Source organism: Natator depressus, chromosome 15, assembly GCF_965152275.1.
Source record: "Natator depressus isolate rNatDep1 chromosome 15, rNatDep2.hap1, whole genome shotgun sequence".
NCBI classification, from domain to species: domain Eukaryota; kingdom Metazoa; phylum Chordata; order Testudines; family Cheloniidae; genus Natator; species Natator depressus.
The window spans coordinates 3,077,426-3,091,396 of NC_134248.1; the positions used below are offsets into that span (position 1 = coordinate 3,077,426).

The following is a 13,971-nucleotide window of genomic DNA, read 5'->3' on the forward strand; positions in this document are numbered from 1 at the left end:
CACAGATGTTATATCAGCCCAAGGACTAACATATTTTATGTTGAGCCCTTTATGCAGCTCACCATTGGATGGGCAGGACCAGGAGGAGCTGCCCTGTCCCTTGCTCTGCCATGCCCTGCCTCTGCCCACCCATCCTCTTGCACAGCAAAACCATAGCTGTTTGTCTGACTTCAAGGGAGTGTCTGCATTTGCTCATGAGGGGACTAGATTTTCTCCTAGCAGAACACCCACCAGGATGCCTCATTGACTTACACAGGAGATGTCACTGCTAAAAGCTTCACGCCTCACAGGGTAGATTAGAGACTCAAATCTTCAGTAAGTCCTAGGCGCTATAGATGGCATTTTCAAAGTTGCCACCAAATTTGGTGGCCTGCATTTTTAGGTGCCTGACATGAGACATCTCTCAAACTTTAAAGCCAGAAGGGACCATTGTGATCATCTAGTCTGACCTCGTGAACATTGCAGGCCACAGAACCTCGCCCACCCACTCCTGCAATAGGCCACTGAGCGCTGGCTGAGTTACTGAAGTCCCCACATTGTGGTTTAAAAACTTCAAGTTACAGCGAATCCACCATTTACTCCAGTTTAAACCTGCAAGTGACCCCTGCCCCATGCTGCAGAGGGAGGCAACACCCCAGGGACCAATGTGTATGATAATCAAGTTGGGCCATTTCCAGCACAAATCCAGGTTTTCTCCCCCCCACCCCCCACAAACGCACTCTCCTGTTGGTAATAGCTTATCTAAAGTGATCACTCTCCTTACAATGTAGATTTGTGCTGGAAATGGCCCACCTTGATTATCATACACATTGTAAGGAGAGTGATCACTTTAGATAAGCTATTACCAGCAGGAGAGTGGGGTGGGGGGAGAGAAAACCTTTTGTAGTGGTAAACACCCATTTTTTCATGGTTTGTATGTATAAGAACATCTTCTGTATTTTCCACAGTATGCATCCGATGAAGTGAGCTGTAGCTCACGAAAGCTTATGCTCAAATAAATTGGTTAGTCTCTAAGGTGCCACAAGTCCTCCTTTTCTTTTTGCGAATACAGACTAACACGGCTGCTACTCTGAAATGTGTCAGTTGGGGGTGATTTTTTTTACCATATCCTTATACCAGTACAGCCACTAGTACTGATGCAGTTATCCGAGTATAAAGATGGCTTATTCTGGGATATCTTACTCCCACACAGAAAGAAGCTATTCTGCTATAAGTACCTGTATATGGGTATAACAGCATCCATACAAGTGGGTGGGGGTGGGGGTGTCTACCACTCTAACTACAAACTGATGCATAGACCAGGCTATTGGAATCCTTCTCGCACTGTCAAACATCGCTCAGCATGTGGACAAGGCCCTGCTCTCCCGGGCTGTCCTGGGCCACTCTTTGCATGTCCTCTCTGTTGTTTTTTCCATCTCTGAAGTAACATTTGATGGAGGGGTTCTTTCAGTGGGCCACTTTTGCATGTTCCTCCAGCTGCCCCATGGCGTGCCTGCTAAGGCAGATTCTCTGACTTTGTTCCTAACACAGGTCCCTGATAGCTCCATCTTCTTTTCTGGATAAATTTGGAGGTTGAGAGTTGTTGATTCAGGCCACAGATGAATAAACGTGACCCACCTTTCAGGCCTTCCTTATACTCATAACGAAACAAAATAGGGCCCAAATCAATGTTTTATAGTCATTTTAAAGCAATAACAATACACGCTGGATTTTGATGTCTGTTGTACTGTCATTACTTAGAAAGCACCTAGACCTGCAGTGATCCCATTACAGAGCAGGTCTGCCAAGAAGCTCTGGGTTTAGAACAGATAGAATTGCCATGTTCGCCCGGGCTGAAGGTTTGTGCTCTGTGATGATGTTTATTTTATTGATTTCTACAGCACCTGGCACCTAGCAGCACATTTACAAAGTTAAAGCATGTTAATTATGTAAAAATGTGAGAGGAAAAAAATGCAAATGAAAGAGAAAGCACAGAAATGTGCTTTGCATTGTGCCCTGAAAGCTAATGCTCCTGTGTGTATTAAAAGAAGCTAACTATAGTGGTTTTCTCCAGGCGGCTTAGTCTCAGTGATGCTTCATTATTCCTTGATCAAAAGGCAGTTGCTGATAAGGATGGAGGAAACACAGATATGCCAGGTTTGGCAGTGAAGCCACACCGTGGAACTGCAGCAGGAATATTGTTAATGAATCCCTGGGGAATCCACACAAGGTCTCCAGTCATTGCTATGCTGTATCTGCTCCAGTTGGCAGTGGCAGTATCTGCCATGTTCCAGCTGGAGGCTGGAGCGGGAGACTTAAAAGGACTGAAGGGAGATTTTGACTCCCTTTTTGTTTTCTCTGCACTGTTTTGGTTTCCTGCATTGCTATAATTTGTTTCCAGCTCCCCCGCATTCCATCCCCACCCTCACTGTTCTCCAGAAGCGACCCTATTTAAGGCTTAAATGGGACTTAAATGGTGCATAATAAGTCTTGTGTTGATTCACTGCCTAGCGGTAAATATCACCCTGAGTCCAGCTTTAATTAGACTCTTTTTTTTCCTTCCCATCTTAGTGTTGCTGTGCAGTCTCAGCTGGCAACCATGTTCCACCCAAGAGCTGGCTGCATTTCAGTGGTGGATGGTTACCCCACATACTGTATCAAGCCAAACTCTGGATTCCTGTGAAAATGCTCCTCAGATGAGTGCACCCATATGCTTAAATGTACCATAAGCAGCACCTGTTTTCTTCCTGGCCAAAACCGTCTGTCACAGGGCAGCCCCACCTGGAACGCCCTCCCGTAGCAGTCCCTGGCACAACAGGCAAGTTTGCCTCAGTTTCCCTCCTTAAAGTCTTCCCAAGTACAAATATAGTCCATGTGGGGTTGTTAGGGTTCCCTCCCCACTCTGAACTCTAGGGTACAGATGTGGGGACCTGCATGAAAGCCCCCTAAGCTTATTTTTACCAGCTTAAGTTAAAAACTTCCCCAATTCTTTGTTCTTGGACGGTACACTGCCACCACCAAGTGATTTAGACAAAGAATTAGGGAAAGGACCACTTGGTATTCCTGTTCCCCCAAAATATCCCCCCAAGCCCTACACCCCCTTCCTGGGAAGGCTTGAGAATAATATAGCAACCAAATAGGTAAACCAGATTCTTAAAAAACAGAACTTTATTATAAAGAAAAAAAAAGTAAAAGAAGCACCTCTGTAAAATCAGGATGGAAGGTAACTTTACAGGGTAATCAGATTCAAAACACAGAGGATTTCCCTCTAGGCAAAACTTTAAAGTTACAGAAAACAGGGATAAACCTCCCTCTTAGCACAGGGAAAATTTACAAGTTGAAAACAAAAGGTAATTTAACATGCCCTGCCTTATTTACTTACTCTTTTTGCAATATTGAGACTCACTTTAGGATGGTTTATAGGAGGAGGAGTTTTTTGACCTGGTGCTTCTCTGCTTCCCAAGAGAGAACACAAAATAAAGAGCACACACAAAGCCTTCCCACCCACCATTTGAACGTATCTTCTTTCCCCATGGTCCTTTTGGTTAGGTGCCAACCAGGTTGAGCTTCTTAACCCCTTACAGGTAAGGAAGAATTCTAGGCTACCCTTAGCTGTATGGTTATGACAGAGGTTCATTTATTATAAAAGATCCATGCACGTAAACTGTAAGAGAACAAGTCCCAACACTAAGTCCCACAACCATAGTCCAGACTGTACATTAAGTAGATTGCTGGCTTCCCTCCCCATGCCTCAGCTTCCCTGACCACGCCCCACTCTCCAGCGCGGCCCCGGCCTTCCTCAGCGTGCCCCAGCTCTCCAGCGTGGCCCCGGCCTCCCTTACCGCGGCCCTAGTCTCCCTCAGCATGCCCCGGCTCTCCAGTGCGGCCCCAGCCTCTCTCAGCGCGCCCCGGCTCTCTAGCGTGGCCCTGGCCTCCGTCAGCGCGCCCCGGCCTCCCTCAGCACGCCCCAGCTTTCCAGCGTGGCCCCAGCCTCCCTCAGCATGCCCTGGCCTCCCTCAGTGCGCCCCGGCTCTCCAGCGTGGCCCCGGCCTCCCTCAGCATGCCCCGGCCTCCCTCAGCATGCCCCAGCTCTCCAGCATGGCCCCGGCCTCCCTCAGCGCGCCCCGGCCTCCCTCAGCGCTCCCCAGCTCTCCAGCATGGCCCCGGCCTCCCTCAGCGCGCCCCAGCCTCCCTCAGCGTGCCCCAGCTCTCCAGCGTGGCCCCAGCCTCCCTCAGCACGCCCCAGCTCTCCAGCGTGGCCCCGGCCTCCCTCAGTGTGCCCCAGCTCTCCAGCGTGGCCCCAGCCTCCCTCAGCGCGCCCCGGCTCTCTAGCGTGGCCCTGGCCTCCCTCAGCGCGCCCCGGCCTCCCTCAGCACGCCCCGGCTCTCCAGCGTCGCCCCAGCCTCCCTCAGCATGCCCTGGCCTCCCTCAGCGTGCCCCAGCTCTCCAGCATGGCCCCGGCCTCCCTCAGCGTGCTCCGGCCTCCCTCAGCGCGCCCCGGCCTCCCTCAGCACGCCCCAGCTCTCCAGCATGGCCCCGGCCTCCCTCAGCGCGCCCCGGCCTCCCTCAGCGCGCCCCAGCTCTCCAGCGTGGCCCCAGCCTCCCTCAGCACGCCCCAGCTCTCCAGCGTGGCCCCGGCCTCCCTCAGTGCGCCCCAGCTCTCCAGCATGGCCCCGGCCTCCCTCAGCGCGCCCCGGCCTCCCTCAGCGCGCACAAGCTCTCCAGCGTGGCCCCAGCCTCCCTCAGCACGCCCCAGCCTCCCTCAGCATGCCCTGGCCTCCCTCAGCGTGCCCCAGCTCTCCAGCATGGCCCCGGCCTCCCTCAGCGCGCCCCAGCTCTCCAGCATGGCCCCGGCCTCCCTCAGCGCGCCCCGGCCTCCCTCAGCGCGCCCCAGCTCTCCAGCGTGGCCCCAGCCTCCCTCAGCACGCCCCAGCTCTCCAGCGTGGCCCCGGCCTCCCTCAGTGCGCCCCAGCTCTCCAGCATGGCCCCGGCCTCCCTCAGCGCGCCCCGGCCTCCCTCAGCGCGCACAAGCTCTCCAGCGTGGCCCCAGCCTCCCTCAGCACGCCCCAGCTCTCCAGCGTGGCCCCGGCCTCCCTCAGCGCGCCCCAGCTCTCCAGCGTGGCCCCGGCTCTCCAGCGTGGCCCCAGCCTCCCTCAGCACGCCCCGGCCTCCCTCAGCGCGCCCCGGCTCTCCAGCGTGGCCCCAGCCTCCCTCAGCGCGCCCCAGCTCTCCAGCGTGGCCCCGGCCTCCCTCAGCGCACCCCATCTCTCTAGCGTGGCCCCGGCCTCCCTCAGCGCGCCCCGGCCTCCCTCAGCATGCCCCAGCTCTCCAGCATGGCCCCGGCCTCCCTCAGCGTGCTCCGGCCTCCCTCAGTGCGCCCCGGCCTCCCTCAGCGCACCCCAGCTCTCCAGCATGGCCCCGGCCTCCCTCAGCACGCCCTGGCCTCCCTCAGCGCGCCCCAGCTCTCCAGCATGGCCCCGGCCTCCCTCAGCGCGCCCCAGCTCTCCAGCGTGGCCCCAGCCTCCCTCAGCGCGCCACAGGTCTCCAGCGTGGCCCCAGCCTCCCTCAGTGTGCCCCGGCTCTCCAGCGTGACCTCAGCCTCCCTCAGCGCTCCCCGGCCTCCCTCAGTGCGCCCCAGCTCTCCAGTGTGGCCCCGGCCTCCCTTACCACAGCCCCGGCCTCCCTCAGCGCGCCCCAGCTCTCCAGCGTGGCTCCGGCCTCCCTCAGCGCGCCCCGGCCTCCCTCAGTGCGCCCCAGCTCTCCAGTGTGGCCCCGGCCTCCCTCAGCGTGCCCCGGCCTCCCTCAGTGTGCCCCAGCTCTCCAGCGTGGCCCCAGCCTCCCTCAGCACGCCCCAGCTCTCCAGCGTGGCCCCGGCCTCTCTCAGTGCGCCCCAGCTCTCCAGCATGGCCCCGGCCTCCCTCAGCGCGCCCCGGCCTCCCTCAGCGTGCCCCGGCTCTCCAGCGTGGCCCCAGCCTCCCTCAGTGCTCCCCAGCCTCCCTCAGTGCGCCCCAGCTCTCCAGTGTGGCCCCGGCTTCCCTTACCACAGCCCCGGCCTCCCTCAGCGCACCCCAGCTCTCCAGCGTGGCTCCGGCCTCCCTCAGCGCGCCCCGGCCTCCCTCAGTGCGCCCCAGCTCTCCAGTGTGGCCCCGGCCTCCCTTACCACAGCCCCGGCCTCCCTCAGCGCGCCCCAGCTCTCCAGCGTGGCTCCGGCCTCCCTCAGCGCGCCCCGGCTCTCCAGCGTGGCTCCGGCCTCCCTCAGCACGCCCCAGCTCTCCAGCGTGGCCCCGGCCTCCCTCAGCGCGCCCCGGCCTCCCTCAGCGTGCCCCGGCCTCCCTCAGTGCGCCCAAGCTCTCCAGTGTGGCCCCGGCTTCCCTTACCACAGCCCCGGCCTACCTCAGCGCGCCCCGGCTCTCCAGCGTGGCTCCGGCCTCCCTCAGCACGCCCCAGCTCTCCAGCGTGGCCCCGGCCTCCCTCAGCGCGCCCCGGCCTCCCTCAGCGTGCCCCGGCCTCCCTCAGTGCGCCCAAGCTCTCCAGTGTGGCCCCGGCCTCCCTTACCACAGCCCCGGCCTCCCTCAGCGCGCCCCGGCTCTCCAGCGTGACTGTGGCCTGTCTCATGTCATCCCCCTCTGCTGCTCTCAGCCTTCTCCCCTCTCTGGTTCAGGAGGGAGAGCTGACTAGCACTTCCACAGGCTTCCTAGCCCTCAGCTAAATAGTTCCCAAACAGTGGGGCTCGCCCCCTGAGAGGAGCATGGCAGAACGTTTGAGGGGCACATGGTGGCGCGTGGGCCAGTCCCTACAGAGGGCAGGGAGGTAGTGCCATGCTTCCAGCCCTGCCCCGCCCCCAGACCAGCTCCATCCCCAACTCCTTTCAGCTCCCAGTCCTGCTCCGCCTCCAGGCCAGAACTGGCCCCAGGCCCACTCCACCTCCATCCCCAGCTCCCTGGCTGAGGTAGCCCTGGCTGTGCAGCAGTGGGGGAGATGCAGACAGATTCTGTTAATTGTAAGGGGGGCGTGACTGGAAAAGTTTGCGCACCGCTGCCTCGGCCCTTTGGCATTGGCGCAGGAAGGTCAGCCAGCTAGTCTCTTCTCTGGCTTCCGGATAATTTCTTCTGCTTTCCTGGAAGGCCTGCATAGAGCCTGCTGCTCTCAGCCGCTTTCCCCAGAGACCTGTCCCAGTCCCCTGATTTTTCCTGCCTGCCTTTCTCCAGGTCTCACCCCACTCGGATTCTGCCTGATCCTTTACAGTCTCATGGGCTATTTCACCCTCTTAATTGGCCAAAGGGGAGCAGCTGTTCTGGCACAGGGGATCAGGTTCTGCTTCATGTACAAGGGCCAGCCACCCTGTGACTCCATCGCATGCACAGTACAGCCCCAATCCTGCACAGATGAGTCCTGCTAGGTGCATGACTGATCCATGGAGGAGTGAGGGAGTGGGGCATGGATGCCATTGCTCTGTTGAGGGCATGTGCAAAACCTAAACTGGAGATTCCTGCCTTGCAGAGCAACCTCTCCTGGAGTCTTGGGGCATCCAGAATAAAGGGGAAAACATCAACCCTCTGCTAGGTGAGAGGTCAGTGTTCTGGGCACAATCTGATCTTACACTGGCTCTGCCCATGAGGAGCGGTTTGCAGGTGAGGGCCTTAGTTTAGAGAGTGCTCTGGGATCCTTTAGGACGAAAAGCACCTCAGTGATGGATAGGGCATAAGGGCATTGAAGTCAGTGGGAATCCCTAAAATGTCTAGATGGGTAGATAATGTCAGCTATTATTGCTGGTAGCAGAGACTGAAAACGGCTGGTGTCATGAGGGAAACAGAAAGCTCTGAGTGTGTTTAACTTTTACTAACTCTGAGTTGTGCCATCCAAGAAATAAGGCACTGTACTAACAGACGGCTGTGTTCATTTGGCAGAGCCCAGCAATCTGAAAGTTCACAAGGTAAGAGTCTTCTCCATGTGAACAAACTGTGCAATGGAGATGAAAACACATGCACAGTGCCATCGTCTGTGTTGCTATGCGTTTTGGTGAGCCAGTACGTTAGTGCATGCGGGGCTCTGGAGTAAAGGTGTTGCCACAAAATGTTCATAGACAGATTTTTTTATTTTTAAACTCTGCAACCCATATTTCGTATTGTGAAATCATGTAAAATGTTTTCTTGCTCATTTAGAGCATCACTTAGCGAGCTATTCTGATAAGGACAATATAAGCGGTAAGACTAGTGCATTAGGAATGATCAGTGCTATGGTGCCTTTGAATCTGAACTTCTTTGCTTTACAAAACTATGCTAACAAACTTTAAGGTTGCAAAGTCAAGCACTCAGAAGTTAGGAAATGTTACAATTAAGCTTGCCCATGCAACGTCAGTTTAGCCCCCACATTTGTATGCAGCTTCGGGCTGGAGTATGCCCGGTACAGATGGAATGTTCAAATAATTTAGCTGCCCGACTCTGAAATCTCTACTGAGCATGTGCAAACTGAGATTCGCAGAGACTCATAAGTTGGCCAAATTTAGGCACATTTTCATGGGGACCACAAAAGGCACATCCATGTCACACTGACATCTGTGCTCCAAAACAGGGAGGCACTAAAGCTCCTCAGTGAAACACTTATAAGAATTTTTAATATGGGCAAAACAATACTTCTTCCTTTGTTCTTGGAAGCTGCTGAACCATTTTAGATGAAACGTCTGAAAAAAGAATAAATCGACACAAAATAAAAATAAAAACGCAACCACCACCACCAAATAAAACACACAGCCTGAAGCAGACACTCACCTGGAAAATTTCAGACCAAGTGGTTAAAGTTTGGCAATGTTATAAGCAACTGAAAATGAAGTCTTACCGTGGAAAACGTTAGGCAACAGTAGCTGTCGGTATGGGTACCCGCTCTGCCAACCGTAGTAGAGCGCTTTTCTATGGTAGATTTCCGAGTGTTCTGCAAAGGTGGGAAAATGTTGCTATCTTCATGCGAGGGGCGGGAAGCTGAAAGCACAGAGCGGTTAAGTGACCTGTCCAAAGTGGTAGAGTTGGGAAGAGAGCACAGACCTCTGGACTCCCAGTCTAGCGCCCCGCCTCCTTTTTATAGCTTAAACGGAAGTGAGTCTTTTCAGTGTCCTGTGAACAGGTGACATACACCTAGAATGGTGGCACCCCCATGACCCTGCACTCTTGTGTTCTGTTACAGCTTTGCCAGGCCTGCGTATGCACAGTAGATGGTGCTCAATAAGCTCAGGACGATGGGGCTGCTTTTAAACTGAAGGGGAAGATGAGGTGCCATTTTTCAGATGGACATATTTTCTTTCTGATAGTTTGGTTAATCCATATCGCATTGTCAGCACCCATAGGGCAACTGGATTTTATATGGGGAACACATACTGTTAGATTTATCACCTTCTCTCTCCTTCCCCCCATCCCCCAGCCTCCTTGTTTGCATTGTTCACCTGTTAAGTCTTTTCTTCTGGAATTTGGGACAGGAAGTGTCCACAACAGTGGTTCCCTTAACCCACCCAGCAATATTGTTAATCTATCCAGCTATACTCTTAGCCCAGCAGAAGAATCTGTCCTCTCTCGGAGCCTCTCCTTCTGCCCCTCCACCCCCACGAACATGATACAGTTCTGTGGTGACCTAGAATCCTATTTTTGACGTCTCCGACTCAAGGAATATTTCCAACACACCTCTGAACAACATACTAACCCACAGAGACCCTCCTACCAACACTACAAAAAGAAGGATTCTGGGTGGACTCCTCCTGAAGGTCGAAACAACAGAGTGGACTTCTACATAGAGTGCTTCCGCCGACGTGCACGGGCTGAAATTGTGGAAAAGCAGCATCACTTGCCCCATAACCTCAGCCGTGCGGAACACAATGCCATCCATAGCCTCAGAAACAACTCTGACATCATAATCAAAAAGGCTGACAAAGGAGGTGCTGTCGTCATCATGAATAGGTTGGAATATGAATAAGAGACTGCTAGGCAGCTCTCCAACACCACTTTCTACAAGCCATTACCCTCTGATCCCACTGAGGGTTACCAAAAGAAACTACAGCATTTGTCAAGAAAGTCCCTGAAAAAGCACAAGAACAAATCCACACAGACACACCCCTGGAACCCCGAGCAGGGGTATTCTATCTGCTACCCAAGATCCATAAACCTGGAAATCCTGGACACCCCATCATCTCAGGCATTGGCATCCTGACAGCAGGATTGTCTGGCTATGTAGACTCCCTCCTCAGGCCCTACACTACCAGCACTACCAGCTATCTTCGAGACACCACTGACTTCCTGAGGAAACTACAATCCATCGGTGATCTTCCTGAAAACACCATCCTGGCCATGATGGATGTAGAAGCCCTCTACACCAACATTCCACACAAAGATGGACTACAAGCCGTCAAGAACACTATCCCCGATAATGTCACGGCTAACTTGGTGGCTGAACTTTGTGACTTTGTCCTTACCCATAACTATTTTACATTTGGGGACAACATATACCTTCAAATCAGCGGCACTGCTATGGGTACCCGCATGGCCCCACAGGATGCCAACATTTTTATGGCTGACTTAGAACTCCGCTTCCTCAGCTCTCGTCCCCTAACGCCCCTACTCTACTTGCGCTATATTCATGACATCTTCATCATCTGGACCATGGAAAAGAAGCCCTTGAGGAATTCCACCATGATTTCAACAATTTCCATCCCACCATCAACCTCAGCCTGGTCCAGTCCACACAAGAGATCCACTTCCTGGACACTACAGTGCTAATAAGCGACGGTCACATAAACACCACCCTATACCGGAAACCTACTGACCGCTATGCCTATCTACATGCCTCCAGCTTTCACTCAGACCACACCACACGATCCATTGTCTACAGCCAAGCTCTACGATACAACCGCATTTGCTCCAACCCCTCAGACAGAGACAAACACCTACAAGATCTCTATCAAGCATTCTTACAACTACAATACCCACCTGCGGAAGTGAAGAAACAGATGGACAGAGACAGAAGAGTTCCCAGAAGTTACCTACTCCAGGACAGGCCCAACAAAGAAAATAACAGAACGCCACTAGCCATCACCTTCAGCCCCCAACTAAAACCTCTCCAACGTATCATCAAGGATCTACAACCTATCCTGAAGGCTGACCCAACACTCTCACAAATCTTGGGAGACAGGCCAGTCCTTGCCTACAGACAGCCCCCCAACCTGAAACAAATACTCAGCAGCAACCACACATCACACAACAGAACCACTAACCCAGGAACCTATCCTTGCAACAAAGCCCGTTGCCAACTGCGCCCACATATCTATTCAGGGGACACCATCATGGGTCCTAATCACATCAGCCACACGATCAGAGGCTCGTTCACCTGCACATCTACCAATGTGATATATGCCATCATGTGCCAGCAATGTCCCTCTGCCATGTACATTGGCCAAACTGGACAGTCTCTACTTAAAAGAATAAATGGACACAAATCAGACGTCAAGAATTATAATGTTCAAAAACCAGTCGGAGAACACTTCAATCTCTTTGGTCACTCGATTACAGACGTAAAAGTGGCAATTCTTCAACAAAAGGACTTCAAAAACAGACTCCAACAAGAGACTGCTGAATTGGAATTAATTTGCAAACTGGATACAATTAACTTAGGCTTGAATAAAGACTGGGAGTGGATGCGTCATTACACAAAGTAAAACTATTTCCCCATGTTTATTTCCTCCTCCCCCCGCTGTTCCTCAGGCGTTCTTGTCAACTGCTGGAAATGGCCCACCTTGATTATCACTACAAAAGGTTTTTTTTCTCTCCTGCTGGTAATAGCTCACCTTACCTGATCCCTCTCCTTACAGTGTGTATGGTAACACCCATTGTTTCATGTTCTTTGTGTATATAAATCTCCCCACTGTATTTTCCACTGCATGCATCCGATGAAGTGAGCTGTTGCTCACGAAAGCTTATGCTCAAATAAATTGGTTAGTCTCTAAGGTGCCACAAGTCCTCCTTTTCTTTTCTTGTTGTTTCTTATGTGTCTGTAGAATGCCTAGCACAATAGGCCCACCCAGTTTTGTGGTCTTTATGTGCTACCACAATATAAATATCAAAACCAACAGTAACTAATAATAACAATACAGATGCTAAATGAATTTTTGCACATATTTCACACATTAATTGGAGTGATAGCTTAATTCTAAAGGGTTAATTTTTAGTTGATAACTGCAGAAGGCCAGGACATTTTGAAGCGATGAAATTATATTGGCAAAGTTTGCTGCCAGAAGCAGCCTATCTTTCAACTGCTGGTTTATCAGATGTCTAAAGCTTTAGGATACAGGCAAATGCTTCCTTTATAAATAGACTTGAAGACCTTGTCTTGTGTTCTGGGCCCTGCATTTTAACAATGTGTGACCCTGGCCTGGCTGAGAATTGGAGAGCTGTCTTGTGCCTTGCTGCTTTGTCGCCGAGGTTCATTATATCATGAAAACTAGGAGATCTTGGAAGTCATTGGAGTAGTTAAGTGAAGAGACACCAGTTTGTTGTCTGCTAGACTTTGTATTCCCTTAGCATGGACTGAGTCTAGGTGGGGCAAGAATGCCACGAGGCGTGGACTCTTGCAGCATGAGCTGTGTGCTAAGGCTCTGTCTGAGCCTCAGACTGCTCTCTCTCCTTTGTGGGGTGGGGAGGGGGAATAAAAGGGAAAATACATAACTGGAGCATGGAGTTACCACATTTCTCGGCTTTTTCAGAGTCTTTTGGGGCTGCTGCTGGTGATCTCCCTGATGTGCAAATGACAGACTAAGCTGCCTCTTCTCCTTGAGTTTGTAGCTGTGGCTTTTTGGAGGCTTGGTTGGCAGCTGTCCCGGGTGCTGATCTGATCTGAGCTCTCCTGGGTAGGGATTGGTTGGAGCTGCCTGCAGATTCAGTCCAGAGATTAGCTGGATCTCTCAGCAAACAGGCAGGGGCTGTAGATCAAATGCAAACAGGCAGCAAGATGAACTGAGAGGGAGAGAAAGAAAACGCGGGAGCAGCGTGGCAGGAGGAGGCGGTGCGGTGTCACTCCAGCTGCTAGTGTTGCAAGAACCTCCAGTGCCCCGGCACCCACTGAGGCAGAACCAGCACCAGAACCACTGGGTAAGTAAAGAGATTGTTTTTCACTTCCACTCCCAGCTTCCCTCCAAGAGCACAAAGCGTAGGGGGATGTGATGGGATCTCCCCCTCCCCTACAGCCTTCTCTTCCCTTGGACTCCTGTGGTGACAGCTGTGCCCAGTGCCTGGAGCCTCTGCTGAGCACCCCTAGGGGAAAGGTACCCAGAGGTGCTGAGCGTGCTTACTGCATCCTCTCCTGAATGGGGGACGGTCAGCGTCTAGCCATGCAGGGTGCAGCTTACCAGGACATAGAGGGGATGGGGGGAGGGGGCGCAGCTTCCCTGAGCTCTGGATAAAGGGGCGTCTTCCTGACTGACATTTATTACCAGTCTAGACACCAAACCCATTCACCTTCCCCTGCAATGAGATGAGTAACGGGCTTTTACTAGCCAGTCAAAGAAATGACACCCTGGGCAAGGAGGCAAGTGAATTTTGCCAGGCTGGGTTAATTGATCTGGGATACAGAGATGAGCTAGAAAAGCTCTGGGTCTCATTATGGCACAGCCACATTTCATTGGCCAGGCTCAGGCTGGATGTCCTAGTGCTGCGAGGGGGCTCTGGGTGTTGTGGGCAGGGAGAGAGAAGGCATTGGGGCTGCTAATAACTTCAGTGCCCCCCCCATGCAAACTTGATTTTTAAATTCAAATTGGTCCAGTGTATATGTATAAAACACCAGCCTCCCCTGAGCCTGGAGACTGCCTCTGAGTAACTACTCCTCAGTCTCCCTGTGAAGCTGGACCGCACAAGAAGTGCTGGGTCTCCTGTGCCCCCAAGCCGCCCCCCTCCTGCCATCCATCCATGGGGGAGACGTGTCTAAACCTCATGGGTCACCTCTGCCTGCGGCCCCATCAGAGTG

General features: G+C 53.0%; 1 protein-coding gene across 6 annotated transcripts in view; it reads left to right on the forward strand.

The window, feature by feature from the left end:
- Positions 1-13,971, forward strand: part of OSBP2 (oxysterol binding protein 2) — a 323,767-nt gene that overhangs the window by 93,966 nt on the left and 215,830 nt on the right. The window contains exon 1 of one of the 6 annotated variants that reach the window (XM_074973292.1): positions 12,969-13,100. The exons of the other annotated variants lie outside the window; for them this stretch is intronic. The gene's annotated coding sequence lies outside the window, so the exon portion shown is untranslated. Of the gene's footprint in view, positions 1-12,968; positions 13,101-13,971 lie in introns of those variants that run through there. 6 annotated transcript variants of the gene reach the window in all.